This window comes from Aotus nancymaae, unplaced genomic scaffold, assembly GCF_030222135.1.
Source record: "Aotus nancymaae isolate 86718 unplaced genomic scaffold, 86718_ANA_hifiasm-v0.15.2.pri h1tg000077l, whole genome shotgun sequence".
NCBI classification, from domain to species: Eukaryota; Metazoa; Chordata; class Mammalia; order Primates; family Aotidae; genus Aotus; species Aotus nancymaae.
In genome coordinates, this window is record NW_026988492.1 from 11656650 (window position 1) to 11662649 (window position 6000).

Consider the following 6000-nt stretch of genomic DNA (forward strand, 5'->3'; position numbering starts at 1 on the left):
CTAAGTTCCACTAACTTGAAAACATGCTACAGTAAACACATATATTTGGTTTCTTCAGTCTTGGCTATATCTTATACAAAGGTGAAACCAAGAAACAATAATTTAGCATCATATTGTCTATAGTTGAAATGATATACAATATAAATACACTATCAAAAGCCAGAAACATTTATGAAAAAATTAAAAGACTAGGAGATACTTTTATTTTTTACAGTTTCTACAAGGGATTGTGCCGCCGATAATCTCAAAAAAATTAAAGTCTAAATGAGATTCCCGTTTTTGATTTTAGTGTCTCACGACACAGAATAATTAAGTACTGTTAAAAATAATTACCAATCAGAAAAATAACATTAAGGAAATAACTGTTTTTGCTATTTTGTTATATCACAGATCCCCCTGCCCCTCAGGACCTAAAGAATGTAAACCCTATATTTTATTTGATTTAAAGTATTAATACTTTATTTTAAACAAATGTTGATCCACATCTGCACAGCTACCTTTTAGAATTGTGAAATAAGGCAAGACTTTCATACCTGTGGCATCGTATGTTAATAATACTGATAATAGTCGTTTGGAGAATTTGTGATTCTTTGTCCTCCAATATTTGTTCTACAGCGGACTTTGGTCTATGACTTAGAAAGGTCAGTATCACTCTCTTCCTTTCCCCTTTGGGGAAGATTTGAATTACTTTAATATCTTTCCAGCCACATATGAAAATCACCGTTTCCATCCCAAGTTTTGAGGATGTTCACTTGCAGTAAGAATAAACCTTGTGTCAATACATCACCTCATCCTTTTCTTTCTCTTTGCATAGATTAACATGCATCAATTTTGTTTCCAACGACTTAGAACTGTGACTATTTGACATCCTAGCCAAATATGTTTAATGTTTTATTTTTAAATGAACTACAAACTTGGAGGATGAAAAAGACTGATGTATCCTAACAAGACTTCCTTGCAGAAATTTTTTTATGAAATCCAACAATGGCAAAGCCACATTTCAGCAGCAATAGCAGAAATCAGGTCTAAGTTGCTTTATCTATGGAGCACTTGCTTTAAAAGTTTGTAGTCATTTCCCTTACTATTAATTAACACTTATGTAAGATAGAAGAGGGATACTGCCTGCATTTTCTTAACATCATGAACACATAACAAAACAAACCTCAGAACATATTTAAAATGGCAAGCTAACATATTAATAGAATTTCTTATTAGCTGTTTGCAGGTCTAAGACACAGGCATTCAACATTAGGCTGTTCATGATTTGGTGGCGCTACTACTGGGTGTGGCTAAACACGGGTCCTTAGTACAGATTCGGTGACCACAGGGCAGAGGTGCTGGGGCCTTCAAAGGAAGAGGGAGGGGCTATTGTAGGTTCAACTGTTTCAGTTCAGCTTTACGGTGGAGGAATCCTGTAAGCTCAAATCCCCCACTGTATAAGCCTAATTAATAAGATTAGTTCCTAAATTTCTTCATCGTGGAGATCAGTTTAAATATACAGGAATCGTTCTGTCCATTTTTATTCTGACCATATTGGTATCCGTCAGTGAGTTCAATCCACTCCATTTCAATGTCTTGTATATGGAATCCTCTGGGGATGTGAAGCCTTTGATTCACAGTTTGCAATACAAATATGCTGATACATCATTTATTTGCTGTTAAGTATTTGATTATTATGCCTTTTTAAATTCGGTGTCTTTAAACCAAGTTTTTAATTAATGTTGCTTGGAGCAGTTCAGAGTACTTTTTTCTTCCTGTTTTTATTCCCCTTCCCCACTCCCCACTCTTGGAAAGCAGAGCTCCAAGGGGTTGTAACTAACTTATGCTCTTTTTGCATGCAACGTTTCAATGAGAAGGCTATTATAGGGCACATCCCCATTCAGGTGCTTGTAGTAGAGGTATTCTTCAGCCTGAGCGCTGATGGCCCAGATTTCAGGTAGTCCAAGAAGTAGCTGTCCAAATTTCTGTCTGCTGCGGGTAGTTGCACGTTGTGTCGTCCAGCAGGGCTGCATTGACTTGTTCCCGGACACCTTCTACCAGCTGGAAGTTTTCAAGGTTTTTGACATCTAAACTAAAGAGCACCAAGAATTTCAGACATACAAACTCTCGTTGATCAAACTGGAGAGAATGAAGTTTTGCCACTAACTCCCGTGCGTGACTCATGAGGTTGTTGAGGGTGGCCCCAGCTTGTGATGCTATCGTAGAATAGTCCTGGGAAGATGGGTCCTGCCTTTCCATGTACCACTTGTCAGTAAATGCGGTCGAGGATTAAGAGCTCACTCCAGCAGTTCTGAAGCAGCTTCATTTGGTTATCAACCTTAAGTTCTCTGAAGAAGATACTACTCCTGGCCCACTCAACAATGGAGAACGAGTTTTTTCTGCCATTTTGCACATAAACCCAAAGGCGCTCAGCTTTTCATGCTTGCTTTGGTTAGCCTGCTTTTGCTACAAATAGGCCATGATTTTAGCCTGGACTTGAGGCTCATCTGGCTCACACTTCAAGAGTTCCAGTATCAGATGTGGGATGCTTGCTGAAGAGCTTATCTGGTAACTATCCATATACAAATAGCCCATTATGGACTCGAGTGAGCTAGTATAGGGGTCTGGGTACTCAGACTTGATGGCCCAGCTAGGAAAGTGGCCATACGTTTGGTAACCTTGCAGGCTGCCCTGAGGGGGCATTGTCATGCTAATGGGGGATGTTACAAAGGAAGTTCTGTCTAGTCTATAGGAGGCAAGACAGCATGGTTCAGAGGTAGGCCTTTGGAGGCAGAACGGGTGTTTTGAATTGCAGAGGAAATGGTCAGGTCAGAGGGCATAGCTTGGATCACCTGAGACATGGCTTCTAGCTTAAGTCCGTTGGCTCAGATGAGGGCTTTTTTTCTGTTGCTTCAGGGCCCTGTCTCTCTTGGACATTGGCCCAAACTTACTCCTTCCTCCATGCATTTGGTCGGCCCTTACAGCTTCTAGCTTCATTCCAACACTTAGACATTTTGAAAATGACAGTAAGGACAATGCTTTCTCTGTGTTTTGTCAATTTGGCAGTTCTGGTTTTCTATACATGTGTACCTTTTATTATTTTGGACTGTTCGCTTGAAAAATCCCTTGCAGCTTTCACGGGTGAGGAGCCCGTAATGGTACCCAGACACTTTATCTCCACATACGGGACAAAGCTCTTCCAGATCTTCATCAAAAGAGTAATTCACCATTTTAAATGGAGACACCCTGCGAAAATTGTAACTGGTGGCGGAGACCAGAGACTAGAACTCGGGAGGCCTGTGAGTCGGTGGTGGGGCCGGGGGACAGCTCTGCTCAACTGCCTTGTGCATTCTCAATTTCTCTGCTCTCCCTCTGCCAACTTCTGGTAAGCTTCTCTCCTTTTCCCCGACCCCCGCTCCACCTCTTTCTTTCCAGTGAGACTCAAGACTTGTCTCTTATATGCACTTCTTTTTATCTTTTTCCTTTCTTAATGTACTGGCTAGGATTTCCAGTATTGCCACAGAGCAGTCAATGACACCCTTTTCTGGTTTCTCTAAGAGGATAATTTCCAAAATGTTACCGTGAAGTATGATGCTATGTTGTAAGTCTGTCATAGCTATTTTTCTCAAGTCACTAAAGTCCTCTTCTATAGCAGGTGCTGAAAGTTTTTATGACAAATTGATGGCTAAGTTATACCTGGTTTTCCCCTTTACCTATTAAGCTAATTATTGTGATCTTCCTCCTTTGATTGTTAATGTTGAAATATATTAATAAATTTTCTCATGTTGAATTATACTTATATTTCTTAACTTTTATGTTCATAGATAATTTTAATTTTCTGGTAATTTATTTATAATTTGCTTTCTGAGTTTGGCCTATAATTTTTCCCTGAATTCCCATCATCTAGTTTGGATATAAAGGCTATACTCAACTCAGTAGGAAAGATTCGCTTCTTCTACCTCTTTTTTCAGACAATTAAAGTTAGTATAAAATAGATATCTCTTCTTTGATGGTGTGAAAAATCTGTCAAACTGGACCCAGTGTCCTTTGTGAAGGTGGGAGAGATTTTCTAATGCAAATTTACTTTAATAGCTGTTCTATTTTTTATTGAGTCAATTGCAGTGACTTTTTTTTAAACAATCCATTTGATCTAGGTTTTCAAATACATTGAAATAAACTTGTTCGTTGTATTCTCCTATTCATATAAAAATATCTGTAATTATGCCCCTTTTCTGCCCCAGATGTTTACTCTTTTTTGAGACTGAGTCTTGCTCTGTCACCTAGGCTGGAATGCAATTGTGCGATCTCAGCTCACTGCAACCTCCACCTCCCAGGTTCAAATGACTCTCTGGCCTCAGCCTCCTGAGTACCTGGGATTACACGTGCGTGCCACCATGCCTGGCTAATTTTTGTATTTTTAGTAGAGACGGTGTTTCGCCGTGTTGTCCAGGCTGGTCTCGAACTCCTGACATCAGGTGATGCACCCACCTCAGCCTCCCAAAGTGCTGGGATTCTAGGCGTGAGCCACTGCACTCAGCCTCCACCTGATGTTGTTGTATATATTTACCATGTGTTTGTCCTTAATTCTGTCGAACTATTCTATGATTTTTAGTCTGTTTTAAAGTACTAATTTTTAGTTTATTAATTTGCTCTACTATTTTTGGTTGTCAGATTTATGTGTTTCTCTACTATTTTCTTCTATTTTTAAAAGATATTTCTGTTTTTTCCTCTAGCTTACTCATCTTTTTCATTTTTATTATATATTAATAAATGCATTTACAACTCTAAAAATGTTTTAGTTGTATTCCATAACTTTTGACAGTACTTTAACTGTTGCTTGACTCTAACTATTTTATTCCATCATGATTGTCTCTTTTTTGTTTGTTTATTTTTTGAGACGGTGTCTTGCTCTGTCGCCAGACTGGAGTGCAGTGACGCAATCTTGACTCCATGCAACCTCCGCCTCCCGGTTCAAGTGATTCCCCTGCCTCGGCCTCCCAAGTAGCTGGGACCACAGGCATGCACCACCATGCCAGGCTACATCATGTTTATCTCTTTCAAACATGAGATTTTTAAATATGCTTTTTTCAGTTTGCTTTAACTTTAATTAATGACTCCTAATTTCCTTGTAACCTTTCCATTAGCTCATCTTACTAATTTGGTAGTTCAGACATCCGATATTCTTCTAATTTATTGTATGCCTAATCTCTTATGCTTTCTGAAAGAGGAATATAACAATATCTCACTACGACTGAAGATTGATCAGTTTCTCTTAGTAATTCTGTCCGTTTTTTGTTATGCGTTTTAAATCTATGTTAAATGCTTCCTAATTTATACATTTTTCTTTGTAGATTTTTGCATGCACTGGCCTCTTTAACCCTGATAATTCTTTGAGGTCTTAAATTCTATTGTATCTTATATCAATAACATTATAATAGCTTTCATATTAGTAATATTTGCATTGTATCTTTTTTTACTTTTTCAATATTTTTATGATTATATTGGATTTTTCTTTTTTAAGCAACTTAAAATGGTACCTTTTTTCTTTTTAGTTCTCTTTGATAATACCTACTTTCTAACAGGTGAGTTTGTTGTTTACAATTGTGATTATTGATACATTTGGACTTATTTCTATTACCTTATCTTTGTATTTTCTGATATTTTGCTTTGCTTTCTATTCCTTCTTGCTTTCCTTTAGATCGATAACATTTTCTGTATTTTGTTTCCCCCATGCTGATTTGAAAGCTAAAAGTTGTGTTTCTTTTCTTTTAGTGTGTATGTTTATATATATGTATGTTTTAGTATATGTGTATGTTTAGAAGTATCTTTACTTCAATAATTTGCTCTGTGCAGGCCTATTGCTGGTAAATTTTGTTTGCTTTAATTTTTACCTCACTCTTGATAGTAATTTAGCAAGGCATGAAATTCTAGGTTTGCAGTCATTCTTTCCTTTACATTTTCTTATTGTATCATCACCTTTGAGCCCCTACTTAGGGTTATAAGAAGTCTGGTGTCAATTTT

At 37.6% G+C, this 6000-nt stretch overlaps 1 pseudogene; it reads right to left on the minus strand.

Annotated features, from left to right (window-relative positions):
• Positions 1-1820: 1820 nt before the first annotated feature.
• On the minus strand, positions 1821-3221 carry LOC105715753 (nuclear receptor subfamily 5 group A member 2-like; annotated as a pseudogene).
• Positions 3222-6000: the final 2779 nt, after the last annotated feature.